At 33.2% G+C, this 16,146-nt stretch overlaps 1 protein-coding gene across 6 annotated transcripts in view; it reads left to right on the top strand.

Moving 5' to 3' along the window:
- LOC138701967 (uncharacterized) overlaps positions 1-16,146 on the top strand; it is a 1,800,590-nt gene that overhangs the window by 33,675 nt on the left and 1,750,769 nt on the right. The window lies entirely within an intron of this gene.

Raw genomic sequence — 16,146 nt, 5'->3', positions numbered from 1 at the left:
TATCGAAATGAACGGCCACCATTTAAAAAAATTTGTTTAAATATCCATATTATGATTATTTTTCAATTTTACTTCATTCTCTATATTGTACGCTAATGTGCTGTAGACAATAAAATAATATACACTGCATAATGAATACGTCCACATGGACAGCTCAGTTCGTGAGTAAAAACACTCATTGTTTTTTTGTTATTTAAATTTAAATATACAGAATAAAGAAATATAATTACAAAACAAACAAAGAGAAATACAAATAAAATAATACAGGCAATATAAAAAGAAGATACAGTAGTATTTACAAAATTTGAGACCGAATGAGCAGCGCTCGTGCTCGGTTGCAGTTCAGATATAATATTAAAATAAATAATAATAATAATAATAATAATAATAATAATAATAAAAATAAATAAGTAAAATAAAATAGGAACTAAAATATAATTACAGCGGCAATGGAATTATGTAATATAATATTAACACTAGAGAAGAATAATATCGTACGTGAAAAGTAGGACTAATATATATTTCAAAATTATAGAATACAAATATAATATAGGTTGATTAATTCATACACATAGGCTATAAATTTATTCAATCAAATTGAAGATATTAACACGAAATACTGTTAATACTGCACTGTAGTTTGTTTAAACAAAAACCGAATGAAAATGATCAAACTCAAAAGCGCAATATTTCCTAGTTTACGTAAATGGATGAACTACTTTTCTTACCTCCTATACCTAGTAAAGTGATTTGTTTGTATATTACGTCAGTATCATCGAACTCCAGTCGTGGAAAGGAGTAGCAAACGGTATAGGTATAGGCAAGTTAATATAAAAAATGTTAGTAAAAATAAAATGATGTCCCTGTATATTAAACTAATGTTAAACGTGCATTTATATATAAACTTGTGTCTACACCTGTGGAGTAACGGTCAGCGCGTCTGACTGCGAAACCAGGTGGCCCGGGTTCGAATCCCGGTCGGGGCAAGTTACCTGGTTGAGGTTTTTTCCGGGGTTTTCCCTCAACCCAATACGAGCAAATGCTGGGTAACTTTCGGTGCTGGACCCCGGACTCATTTCACCGGCATTATCACCTTCATTTCATTCAGACGCTAAATAACCTAGATGTTGATAAAGCGTCGTAAAATAACCCAATAAAATAAAATAAATATATAAACTTGTTCAATGTTGGCCATGTTATGACTAAGAATGTGACGTCACGCCGTAGCAAGTCTTTCTCGTTAGCCACGAGTTTCAACATCTGATGTCACTTGCTTAGAAAAGGAGTTTTGTCGCACAGTTACTTTGCAAGTCCCAGAAAGAAGGCAGTGTGCACGATCAAAGGACCGGCGACCTGGTTTACAAGGGGAGGTCTAGTCGCGGCAATAAAGTTAGTTTTGTTTCGTTGTATTCTGATCTTGTGCACTGCCTCCTTTCTGCGACTTATAACTGCACTTAAACCGTTTTACCACAAATTTGGTTCATGGTAAAATAAAACGAGCGTTGAGTGACTTCTTTCCCTATTGCGGATATGCATCTTCAGCTGTCTTACATGTCGTACCAACATAACTTACGAGACAATACGAACGTTTCACGCTAGTTTGCATTGTTCCATCGGGATAGAAATTTCGTTCATTTTCATACCTCAGAGAAGTGTGTAGAGGTAAGAAAATGGAGTGTTATGACAGGTTAGGTTAGTTTAGACTTTTATTATGTCTTACATACTTATGTGTGACAGGGTAGGTTACGGTAGTTCAGGGTTTTGTTATGCCTTGTATAGGCAAATCTGTGACAGGTTAGGTTAGTTAGTTTAGTTTAGGATTTTTGTCTCAGGTTAGATTAGTTTAGGCTTTTATTATGCTTTGCATATATGAAACTGTGACAGGTTAGGTTAGGATAATTTAGGCTTTTGTTATGCCTTGTATAGGCGAATCTGTGACAAGTTTGGTTAGGTTAGGTTAGTTTAGGATTTTAGTGACAGGTTAGGTTAGGTTAGTTTAGGCTTTTATTATGCTTTGCATATACGAAACTGTGACAGGTCAGGGTAGGATAATTTAGGCTTTTGTTATGCCTTGTATAGGCGAATCTGTGACAAGTTTGATTAGGTTAGGTTAGTTTAGGATTTTAGTGACAGGTTAGGTTAGGTTAGTTTAGGCTTTTATTATGCTTTGCATATATGAAACTGTGACAGGTCAGGTTAGGATAATTTAGACTTTTGTTATGTCTTGTATAGGTGAATCTGTGACAGGTTAGGTTAGGTTAGGTTAGTTTAGTTTAGAATTTTAGTGTTAGGTTAGGTTAGTTTAGGCTTTTATTATGCTTTGCATATACGAAATTGTGACAGGTCAGGTTAGGATAAATTTAGACTTTTGTTATGTCTTGTATAGGCGAATCTGTGACAGGTTAGGTTAGTTTAGTTTAGTTTAGGATTTTAGTGACAGGTTAGGTTAGGTTAGTTTAGGCTTTTATTATGCTATTATTAGGTTAGGTTAGGATATTTTAGGCTTTTGTTATGCCTTGTATAGGAAAATCTGTGACAAGTTAGGTTAGGTTAGTTTAGAATTTTAGTGACAGGTTAGGTTAGGTTAGTTTAGGCTTTTGTTATATTTTGCGTATACGAAACTATGACAGGTTAGATTAGGATAGTTTAGGCTTTTGTTATGCCTTGTATAGGAAAATTTGTGACAAATTAGGTTAGCTTAGTTTAGGATTTTAGCGACAGGTTAGGTTAGATTAGTTTAGGCTTTTGTTATGCCTCGTATAGGCAAATCTGTGAAAAGTTAGGTTTGCTTAGTTTAGGATTTTAGTGACAGGTTAGGTTAGTTTAGGCTTTTATTGTCCACACCTGTGGAGTAACGGTCAGAGCGTCTGGCTATGAAACTAGGTGGACCGGGTTCGAATCCCGGTCGGGGCAAGTTACCTGGTTGAGGTTTTTTCCGGGGTTTTCCCTCAACCCAATACGAGCAAATGCTGGGTAACTTTCGGTGCTGGACCCCGGACTCATTTCACCGGCATTATCACCTTCATATCATTCAGACGCTAAATAACCTAGATGTTGATACAGCGTCGTAAAATAACCCAAAAAAAAGGCTTTTATTATGCTTGGCATGTACGAAACTGTGACAAGTTAGGTTAGGATAGTTTAGGCTTTTGTTATGCCTTGTATAGGCAAATCTGTGACAAGTTAGGTTAGCATAGTTTAGGATTTTAATGACAAGTTAGGTTAGGTTAGTTTAGGCTTTTATTATGCTTTGCATATACGAATCTGTGACAGGTTAGTTTAGGATAGTTTAGGCGTTTGTTATGTCTTGTATAGGGAAATCTGTGACAAGTTAGGTTAGGTTAGTTTAGAATTTTAGTGACAGGTTAGGTTAGGTTAGTTTAGGCTTTTATTATATTTTGTATATACCGAACTATGACAGGTTAGATTAGGATAGTTTAGGCTTTTGTTATGCCTTGTATAGGAAAATCTGTGACAGGTTAGGTTAGGTTAGTTTAGTTTAGAATTTTAGTGACAGGTTAGGTTAGTTTAGACTTTTGTTATGCCTTGTATAGACGAATCTGTGACAAGTTAGGTTAGGTTAGGTTAGTTTAGGATTTTAGTGACAGGTTAGGTTAGTTTAGGCTTTTATTATTGTCAACATGAAGGTGAAAGCGATCGAGTGTGGCGCTCTTGAACAGGTAGTAATTTTTTGTTTTCTATGTTGGCTTTTCTATTCCAAAATCAGCTGAAGTCACTCAACGCTCGTTTCTCCATAATTTGAATTGTATTATCGCTCCAGGAAAAATGTTCGTCCTTTACGAAAACATTCTTCTTTTATTCACTGATTACCGTGACTCACTATATAGCTTAGCCATGTATTTGATGGAGGGATAGATTTATTTCATTGCATGAATTATATTTCCCATTTTGTATTATCGCAGACCTATGCTTAAGATTCTCCAACAAGCCAATTCATATGAAACACAGTCATTCCAATGTAAATACTTGTACATGGGCCTATATATTGTATATATCAATAAAGAAATAAAGAAAAAATAATCTTTAAAACAACACATAAATTGTGTTAAATTTATTTAACTCTCAATCATACAATCCTTATACATAAGAACCGATTCCATAAAAATCTGAATATCATATAATGACATCCAACTATCCTCTGATTGAGGTTCTGGCTGATATGTACATCTATTATCAGGCAGTACATCACACTTGACGGTGTGTGTCGGAGGAAGAACAGTTGTTTGTATGCATCTGAAGTCTGACTAGTGTAATATGTAGCTAGTCGGCGATGTATGCAATGGAGAGGGAAAGAAACTGGCCACCTTACCCCACTACCTCCTGTTCTAGATGCCTCATAAGTGGTGCCTTCTTGGTATCATTTGTGAGGTTCAGACCTGTCTTCGGACAGTTGACTAAACGACAACAACATCCAACCGAAGGCGTAAACGTTTCACGCAATTACAGGGGTCCTATAAATACTCTGTCACGTGTTTACGTTATTTCTTTATTGGCGGTACAAAAGGAAAAAGTCACATTTCATGTGGACGTTATGTACTGGACAAACAAAAGTATAGCACAGTGCTGCTCATCGGAGTGACTACTACCGCGGAGGAATCGGAGATTACGAATAAAGCTCTCCACCGGTGATCTCCGGTACTACCGTAGGTGGAACAGGGGACATAGGAGGGATGCGGGAGTTCGGAGCGAAGCGACAGTTAGCTCAAGGACGACCGGCGCGTACGGACTGACGGTAGTTGTGAGTGGAATAAAATGGCACCAAATCGGATATCCGTCGCATGGAAATTCTTTAATTTAGTTGAAGGTAATAATAAAGTCGCACACTGTAAACTTTGTGGGCGAATTTACTCTAAGGGTGGTGGAACTTCGTATTTGTTAGACCATTTGAAGCGATCGCACAATCGCGAACTTGATAAAAACAATTACGCAAAACATTTGATACGATTTATTTTTAAATTGTTTAGTGCTATTGTTCCCAAAGGCTCACAGTCTAGGAAAGTCTTGAAATTTCTCTAAAACTTAACTTTCGAGGCAATAAAAAAACATGAAACATTTACAAGACGACTTGAGTTATATTTTGTTGTTTAGACAACTTGAGTTATATTTTACTGTTTGGATTAAAATACTTCTGAATGAAACTAAACAAACATATGGTAATAATATAATTACAATTATTCTTAAGTTGATATCCACTTATAATTTTATTACAGAGAAAGAGTGGCGCATTTTAGAAGAGGCAGTTCAAATACTGACACCCTTTAACACAATGATCACAATTCTGTCCGGTGAAGAATCTGAATAAATTATGTTGGACAGTCAACTTTAACCCATTGATAGCCCACGTTTGTTTTGTTCCATTCTGAAGCTCCCTTAATATATTTTCCGTTAAACTAAACCGATTAGAATAATAATTGACAAACCCTGTTTACGATTAAACTAGAGTTTCTACGAGAATTAAAGTATAAATGTTTACATTACCTACTGAAAACTTTACTTCTGCGTTAGTTTTGCAGTTAGATTGAATGTTATTAATTTGATCAATGACATAAAACTAATACGTCTTTCCACATATACTATGAATTTCAAAACTAGAAAAAAAAATCTGTCAGCTAACGTAGCACTTTAAGCAACACAAAAAAGAGCCGAAGAAAGAGAGAGAGATTAGCATAAAAGAGAGAATAAACAACAAATTAGAACTTATTTAAAAAGATACGTGGACGTCAGCGGACTCGAATCACTACCTGATCCGATTAAAGGAATGCTCAGCGGAAAGACAGTGTACGTCTGCGCCACAGCACATATACAACCTGCCCGGCATCAATCGGAGGTAACCGGAGGTCTCCAATTGAAAGCGCGCAAACAACCGCTCCGGAGAAAACCTATCATAAGCAGCACTGGTATAGGACGAGTCTATATCAGACAAGGGGAGTAACTTATCATAAAAAGTAAATGAAATCTTAGGATAAATCCATTTCGTACGACGAGAGTATTGGCTAATGGAAGAGATATCAGTCACTTTTGCTTCGGCATGGGTGCGAGTATTTCTCAAACAGAATACATGCATGCCTATCGCAAGAGAAAAAATGTAACTCAAGAAAGTGAAAATAGAGAATGTAGACAAAATCCCCCACAATCAGCAAAAAACTCTACGTTGGTCAAATCATATCTCAACGGTCCCATTTTGATTTCCACGTATTAATAAAATTAGGCCTACATGAGATGGTGATAAATAAAAATAGTACATTATGCAACGAGCCTATAATGGTAGTAATTAAGACGCGAGTATGTTCGTTTATCAAACGAGCGCAAGCGAGTTTCATAATTTTCATACGAGGTCTTAATTACCATTATAGGCAAGTTTCATACGACTTTTTATGCTCGACCATATTTCTAACTTGAAATTATTCATAAATATTCATGTTATGGTTATCTAAGTGAAGAGCGGAACTGACCTTCTAAATTGTGAGATGTGCGCAGACGCGAAAGTATTGATTTTTTCCGAGGAACGAATGTCATTGACCTTGATATAATCTAGAGAATAACATGAACATTAGTCTTGATATAACCTGGAAATTGATTTAGAATTGAAAACCGAGGTGACAAATTGAATTTATTTGAATATTATTTACAATTAACGCTAATTATTATGGTAACAGAACATAACCTTCTGCGACAGTATTGAATTTCCAGCCTCCGTGACTTTTCGCTAGTTGTCTTTCGATTGCATATCCGAGAATAATCGATACTTGAGCTTTTATAATGGTACAATGGTGATTTCTCATTGACTGAACAACTGAACTATAATGAATAGGTGTACTTTAATGAGGTGCATTAAAGGGCTACTACCAGGTGTATAATTACTACATTTTGGCATGGTCGGGCATAAAATCTATTAACGGGTATAATTGCAATTGAAGGGTCCACGGAAAAAGCAAACTCAGTCGCTTTCCTTACATTTAACTGGGGAGCATTTCTTAAATTTAATACAATGGTAACACATCATTAGTTTACAATTCATTTTAGTTTAAGTTACCATGTTAGAAAATAGGCTTTTTGTCATTCTGATTTACTTAAAGGTAGTTCACTTTATGGGCTAGCAGATGGGACAAAAAAAAAAAAAAAAAACAAAAACAAAAATAAACAAAAAGTGACATAGCTTGTTCTTTTCGTGAATTCTTCAAATGGGTTCTTCGTCATCTGCCATTTCTTCTTCACACAATGAAAGTTCAATAATTTCGTCGTTTCTTTTGTTTTGTGTGTATAATACTTTCACTAAACAATTTAAGCATTTCTTGTGTTACAGGATAGTCATAGCACACCTTTTTCATTTTGCGCATGTCCAGTTTTATATGTACAAGTGTTGAAAAAGTGTGCCAACTATTTATTTATTGATTTAATGTAGGACACTCTAGAAAATATGTTCCACAGAAACATTAGAGTGTGGCACAGAAAGACAAATTTTGGCAATTTTCGATATACTTTGAAAAAAGAAATGAGAGTTGAAATTTTAACATCCCTAATTTTTTTTGCAAAATTTCAAAATTCGCAATATTTTACCAATGTTTTCGGCGAGAAAAAAATTAGAAAAAGTGCCCATTCATTCTGTATCACTTCAAAATTTATTTTTGGTTTAAATGTGTTAATTAGGGGATCAAGTGAAATGTCAGGCTCCTTGCTTCGTTTTACGAGCGAATAATAAAATTAACCATGGGCAATAAGCAGGAAAGTGAAAATCTCTACATTTTTCGAATCATTTTTAAAAATTCCCTACATCCCTCTTCATGTGAAAAATTCCTATGCCGAGGGATAAATCCCTACACATGGCAACACTGGCTGCGATTGAACTGTAAATTTTACTAACAAAATGCTAGAGCTAGCAGTTCTGCAATGCTACATGGGTAATAATCAGTACTGCCAACGAAAATCTGATAACATTTACTATGCTTAAAAAAAAATGTTAGTTACTTACAATCAAACGTTATGAAAGCATAAAATGTTGTCATTCTTTTTCGGAAACTTTGTACAAACAGAAGGAATGTCGGTAAGATGACTCCTAGACCTACATACACAATGCTATTGTCTGAACTCCGAAGACGCTGAGACATACACACACGATCTAGAAGCCACCCGCGTAACTTAGGCGATATCATATTTGCCTACTGATCCGGAGCAGCGCTTGGTCGTAGGTTCGATTTCCGTTTGAGGTGATTACTTGGTTGGGATTTTTCTGATTATTCCTCCAACTGTACGGAATCAGGATGTCCGAAATATAATGCAGGTACGAGGCGTATCCAGAAAGTAAGTTTCCCGATTTTTTCCCCTTGAAAGTAAACGTAATTAGCCGTGTCAATTGCGCATGCGTAACAGATCTATGACGTATCAATCATATGCCAGCCGGACAGGTCCCGCCTGGTGCCAGTAGCGTGGCAGCAGTGGTTCGAAATGGAAGTTCTTATTCCATCTCCCTCCGCCTGCGAGGTTCGGTCGGTGATAAAGTTCTTTAATCCACAAAGCATTGCGCCAATTGAAATTCATCGGCAGCTCTGTCAGGTCTATGGACCGAACATATCTCTCTCTCTCTACTCTCTCTCTATCTCTCTCTATATCTCCCTCTCTCTCTCTCTGCACCTCAAGAAATTCCTGTCCTCCGGTGAGCGTTTTGGCAAACGACGAAAAGCTGAAGACGTCTGTCACACGCTGGTTCCATTCACAGGCGGCAGAGTTCTACGACAGATACAAAAGTTGATCCCACGATACGACAAGTGTCTCAATTCTGATAGTGGCTATGTTGAAAAATAGCTGAAACATTGCTGTATCTGTTGCCAATAAATGTTTTCCTGAAAGTGTGTGTTCTTTTTTTAAAAAAATAGGGAAACTTACTTTCTGGATGCTCCTCGTATCAGGAGATATCTCATAATCAGTGGAAACTAAACGCCTGATATGGTATGGGCATCTCCAGAGAATGTCAGCCGACCGCTGGCCTAATAAGGTCTTCAACTGGACTCCCCCGGAAAAAAAGAGAAGAGGAAGGCCAATAAAAAATGGAGCAAGGAGGTTCAGGAGGATATGCTCTGCAGGGATCTGCAAGTGGGCGATTGGCAAAACCGGAGTACCTGGAAGTTAAGAAGCGGGAGACGGCGACAGCCGTAAAATTACTCGCAATACATACATACATACATACATACATACATACATACATACATACGTACATGGAATACAATTACTCGGACCTTGGAGTCGTGATGCTAAAATTTTGGTATCTCAAATCGGCCAAATTTTGATCTCCATTACTGGTGTTCGTCGTTGCACTACTTATTTGCGTCAACGTTTAAGTATTGCAATTCAACGCGAAAATGCAATGAGCGTTTTGGGTACTCTTCCCGAGTCCAGCCCTTTGGATGAACTCTTTCTGTTGTAAAATTTATTTAGTATTCCGTATGTAAATATTTGTATTTAGTTTTATATACTGTATTGTTCAACATTAATAAAAAATTAATACATTTAATTTATTTTTAATTTGTTGCAATATTAAACGTTAAACATCTAAGAACTATTGTAGAAAATGTGCTAGCTTTGTAAGTAAAGTTTACACATTTATAAATTTACTCCTTGATTGTGAAACAAAGCACTTGTAAAGTGCTCAGTATTTCATTTGTAAAGATTTGATTTCGTTTGTAAAGTTAAGCATTTCAAACTAAGACTGTGAAACAAGTTTACAATTTACAGTGATTGTAAATATTGTGAAACGAATCCCAGGGTGAGCTAGGCCTATAAGAGGCTAGTCTACTTTACACTCGCGCATATGACATGATGGAGAGTTGTTGGGATGCCACATAGCTCCTGGAGAGAACGTCTGTGTTATTTGGACCTCAACAAGTCATAAATCGCATTAATGGAGGATACTCCAGGGATCGAACCCGGGCCCACAGGATTATGAGTCCAGCGCTCAAGCCACTGGACTGTCATGTCGGTCCATTTTTTAAGTTAAACTTGTCGTAATTAACTTGGGATTTAACTGAAGCAATGTAGATCCTAGAGAAATTCCTGGAAAAGTGAAGGGTGGATTTTGTGCTCAGGTAGGGGTGCATTTCCACGCTCTAAATTCATCATGGTCACTTATTTTGCGGAATGCCCAATATTTTGGGAAGATGATTTAGTTAAAAAGCCTGCGTGATGAATCTTGTCTCACTGTGAATAGAGAGAGAAAGGAGATGTGTCTTACCTCGTCTGTGTTGTTATTGCGAGGGGGAGTGAAGCGATGTCAGTGGCGGAAGGGACTAGTTGATACATTCTGTAGCGCAAAATAAAGTAACAAAATATCTCTCTTCGTACTGTATAGTTCCGTCACTGAGCTTGTCTTTCAAGAAACTGAGTTCCGATAGCCTGTACAATAACAAGATTTTGAAAGGAATCCTGAAAATTTACAACCCTCCTATAATCTCCACCCTCATTTGAAGGGACTTGCTTTTATTGCTACTGAGACAAGATAAACCTTACCAGGTATAGTCCTTTTTGTCAAGCTAATCTCAAAAATTTATTCGGACGGAAATAGGCTATTCATTACAATAATAAAGCAAAATTGTAAAATTGTGATGTAGGGCTAGGGCTATCCACACTTAACGAACGTAACTCGAAGAATGGGATAATTTAAAAAAAAAATCATAACAAATATTAAAACATATTTTTTTGGCCGATCGTGTTTTTTTTAACAACCTTACCGATGTTGTTGGTAGGCCTTGTAAGATAAACTTACAACACACGTGCAGTAAGTAAATAAATCAAATCAACTTTTATTTATTTACTTAAAAGTAACGAACTATCAGTGTCGCGCATCACTATGTGCTATGAGGAAATAACTAACAATCTTACTAATAAACCGTGTATAGTTTTTATACGAGACTTATGCAGAGTTGAGACAGAAAACTTTACTAATAAACCATGCATAAGCGATGGGTGTATAAACAGGCTGTAACTATACAATGAGAATTGCTTTGCAATAGTTATACACACGAAACCCCTTGTTTAAGCGTTGTATATAGAGAAAAAATGGCCGCTCCTCTAACAGCTGTTCGTATCGACTGTCATTTTATGATGATGGTTGCCTTGTAACCACAGAAGAACAAACCAAAGAGCGCAGGATAATTAGAATAATATTGCTGTAGCTTGTACTCTTCTACCAAAATATATAGTGTGGTAATCGATTAGAGCCAGTTGTACTATCGATACTTAACACGCCACACTAGAGCGCTCTAGCGGATGCAATAGAGAACCTCAGATATTCTATTACCTTTCGTAACGAAGTAATGACGAAACTATGACGTTGCTGTGTAACAGTTATATTGTTATACGCGATGTATGTAGTGATTATTAGTAAGGAATTTATACACGACGTATAAACGAGCTATTCATTGTATAAGTATAAGACAGTTAAACGTCTTTTATTAGTAAGACCGTAAATGTCTTATTATTTCTGTACTCTTTCTAAATTAATTTATTGGAGAGGAGGTTTGTAAGAAAACAAGAATTAATGTAGATAATTGATTAAATGGTGATCTTACTCGTGTTAATTGTGTAAGCATGTGCGGCTTACAGCTGTTTCGGTGTTTCTTCACACCATCCTCAGAGCTAGTAGGCAAGAGTAAGATCGCCATTTAATCAATTATTTATATTCAAATGTTAAAAGTAGTGTACGAAATATTCAACATGAATTAATGTAGATAAGACGTAAGCGTGAAAACCATTTCTGGCGACTTCCAGTTGTTGCTCTGAGCGCCACTCGTGGGGTCGTGGCTGAAGGCGAAAACATCCATGGAGTAAAATACGTATTCAGGCATTAATCTGTACCTATCAACTCTGATGTATAATTAATGTGTTACCTACAAACATTTTTATATGCTATTTATTTATATTGACGTATGATTGTGTCACCTACCTTCTTCTTTGAAGACAAAACTAAACTGTCTATAATCTATTTGATTACAACATTTTCACAATAGCCGGCGAATAATAACAAATGAATGACACCTATCGACAAATATGAATAATAACAAGTGAATGACACCTATCGACAAATATGAATAATAACAAATTAATAACACTATCGACAAATATGAATAATAACAAATGAATGACACCTATCGACAAATATGAATAATAACAAGTGAATGACACCTATCGACAAATATGAATAATAACAAATGAATGACACCTATCGACAAATATGAATAATAACAAGTGAATGACACCTATCGACAAATATAAATAATAACAAATTAATAACACTATCGACAAATATGAATAATAACAAATTAATAACACCTATCGACAAATATGAATAATAACAAATTAATAACACCTATCGACAAATATGAATAATAACATATTAATAACACCTATCGACAAATATGAATAATAACAAATTAATAACACCTATCGACAAATATGAATGATAACAAATTAATAACACCTATCGACAAATATGAATAATAACATATTAATAACACCTATCGACAAATATGAATGATAACATATTAATAACACCTATCGACAAATATGAATAATAACAAATTAATAACACCTATCGACAAATATGAATGATAACAAATTAATAACACCTATCGGCAAATATGAATAATAACAAATTAATAACACCTATCGACAAATATGAATAATAACATATTAATAACACCTATCGACAAATATGAATAATAACAAATTAATAACACCTATCGACAAATATGAATGATAACAAATTAATAACACCTATCGACAAATATGAATAATAACATATTAATAACACCTATCGACAAATATGAATGATAACATATTAATAACACCTATCGACAAATATGAATAATAACAAATTAATAACACCTATCGACAAATATGAATGATAACAAATTAATAACACCTATCGACAAATATGAATAATAACATATTAATAACACCTATCGACAAATATGAATAATAACAAATTAATAACACCTATCGACAAATATGAATGATAACAAATTAATAACACCTATAGACAAATATGAATAATAACATATTAATAACACCTATCGACAAATATGAATGATAACATATTAATAACACCTATCGACAAATATGAATAATAACAAATTAATAACACCTATCGACAAATATGAATGATAACAAATTAATAACACCTATCGACAAATATGAATAATAACATATTAATAACACCTATCGACAAATATGAATGAAAACATATTAATAACACCTATCGACAAATATGAATAATAACAAATTAATAACACCTATCGACAAATATGAATGATAACAAATTAATAACACCTATCGACAAATATGAATAATAACATATTAATAACACCTATCGACAAATATGAATGATAACATATTAATAACACCTATCGACAAATATGAATGATAACATATTAATAACACCTATCGACAAATATGAATAATAACAAATTAATAACACCTATCGACAAATATGAATGATAACAAATTAATAACACCTATCGACAAATATGAATAATAACATATTAATAACACCTATCGACAAATATGAATGATAACATATTAATAACACCTATCGACAAATATGAATAATAACAAATTAATAACACCTATCGACAAATATGAATGATAACAAATTAATAACACCTATCGACAAATATGAATAATAACAAATTAATAACACCTATCGACAAATATGAATAATAACATATTAATAACACCTATCGACAAATATGAATAATAACAAATTAATAACACCTATCGACAAATATGAATGATAACAAATTAATAACACCTATCGACAAATATGAATAATAACATATTAATAACACCTATCGACAAATATGAATGATAACATATTAATAACACCTATCGACAAATATGAATAATAACAAATTAATAACACCTATCGACAAATATGAATGATAACAAATTAATAACACCTATCGACAAATATGAATAATAACATATTAATAACACCTATCGACAAATATGAATAATAACAAATTAATAACACCTATCGACAAATATGAATGATAACAAATTAATAACACCTATCGACAAATATGAATAATAACATATTAATAACACCTATCGACAAATATGAATGATAACATATTAATAACACCTATCGACAAATATGAATAATAACAAATTAATAACACCTATCGACAAATATGAATGATAACAAATTAATAACACCTATCGACAAATATGAATAATAACATATTAATAACACCTATCGACAAATATGAATGAAAACATATTAATAACACCTATCGACAAATATGAATAATAACAAATTAATAACACCTATCGACAAATATGAATGATAACAAATTAATAACACCTATCGACAAATATGAATAATAACATATTAATAACACCTATCGACAAATATGAATGATAACATATTAATAACACCTATCGACAAATATGAATGATAACATATTAATAACACCTATCGACAAATATGAATAATAACAAATTAATAACACCTATCGACAAATATGAATGATAACAAATTAATAACACCTATCGACAAATATGAATAATAACATATTAATAACACCTATCGACAAATATGAATGATAACATATTAATAACACCTATCGACAAATATGAATAATAACAAATTAATAACACCTATCGACAAATATGAATGATAACAAATTAATAACACCTATCGACAAATATGAATAATAACAAATTAATAACACCTATCGACAAATATGAATAATAACATATTAATAACACCTATCGACAAATATGAATAATAACAAATTAATAACACCTATCGACAAATATGAATGATAACAAATTAATAACACCTATCGACAAATATGAATAATAACATATTAATAACACCTATCGACAAATATGAATGATAACATATTAATAACACCTATCGACAAATATGAATAATAACAAATTAATAACAACTATCGACAAATATGAATGATAACAAATTAATAACACCTATCGACAAATATGAATAATAACATATTAATAACACCTATCGACAAATATGAATAATAACAAATTAATAACACCTATCGACAAATATGAATGATAACAAATTAATAACACCTATCGACAAATATGAATAATAACATATTAATAACACCTATCGACAAATATGAATGATAACATATTAATAACACCTATCGACAAATATGAATAATAACAAATTAATAACACCTATCGACAAATATGAATGATAACAAATTAATAACACCTATCGACAAATATGAATAATAACATATTAATAACACCTATCGACAAATATGAATGAAAACATATTAATAACACCTATCGACAAATATGAATAATAACAAATTAATAACACCTATCGACAAATATGAATGATAACAAATTAATAACACCTATCGACAAATATGAATAATAACATATTAATAACACCTATCGACAAATATGAATGATAACATATTAATAACACCTATCGACAAATATGAATGATAACATATTAATAACAACTATCGACAAATATGAATAATAACAAATTAATAACACCTATCGACAAATATGAATGATAACAAATTAATAACACCTATCGACAAATATGAATAATAACATATTAATAACACCTATCGACAAATATGAATGATAACATATTAATAACACCTATCAACAAATATGAATAATAACAAATGAATGACACCTATCGACAAATATGAATGATAACATATTAATAACACCTATCGACAAATATGAATTATAACAAGTGAATGACACCTATCGACAAATAACAAACGGCGATCACACATGGAAATGTTATAGTCCAAAAACAAACTACCGGTATTTATTTAAATTAAAAATTATTAATAATGATTTATTTTTATTGAGATCGGCCAAAAATAGTATGCAATACATGTGTTAAGTGCACAACAGAATTTCGCGAGCTTAGTCTCGTCTTCTCTAACTTTTCCTCGATTCTGTTATAATGCACTTACCACGCTTGTGTAGCAACATACTATTATAATCTTCTGTAGCCTCACCAGAAGTCGACATTTTTAAAATATAAATCCTCTTATAAGGTAATTAATTAAAATAATTGGTGCAATCGTCCACCATCCTGGCAGTGTGTCTTGCTTGGTCGTT

The sequence above is a fragment of the Periplaneta americana genome, chromosome 6 (genome assembly GCF_040183065.1).
Source record: "Periplaneta americana isolate PAMFEO1 chromosome 6, P.americana_PAMFEO1_priV1, whole genome shotgun sequence".
In the NCBI taxonomy this organism is placed as follows: domain Eukaryota; kingdom Metazoa; phylum Arthropoda; class Insecta; order Blattodea; family Blattidae; genus Periplaneta; species Periplaneta americana.
The sequence above is the reverse complement of the archived record's forward strand: the minus strand, read 5'-3'. Positions and strand labels throughout refer to the sequence as shown.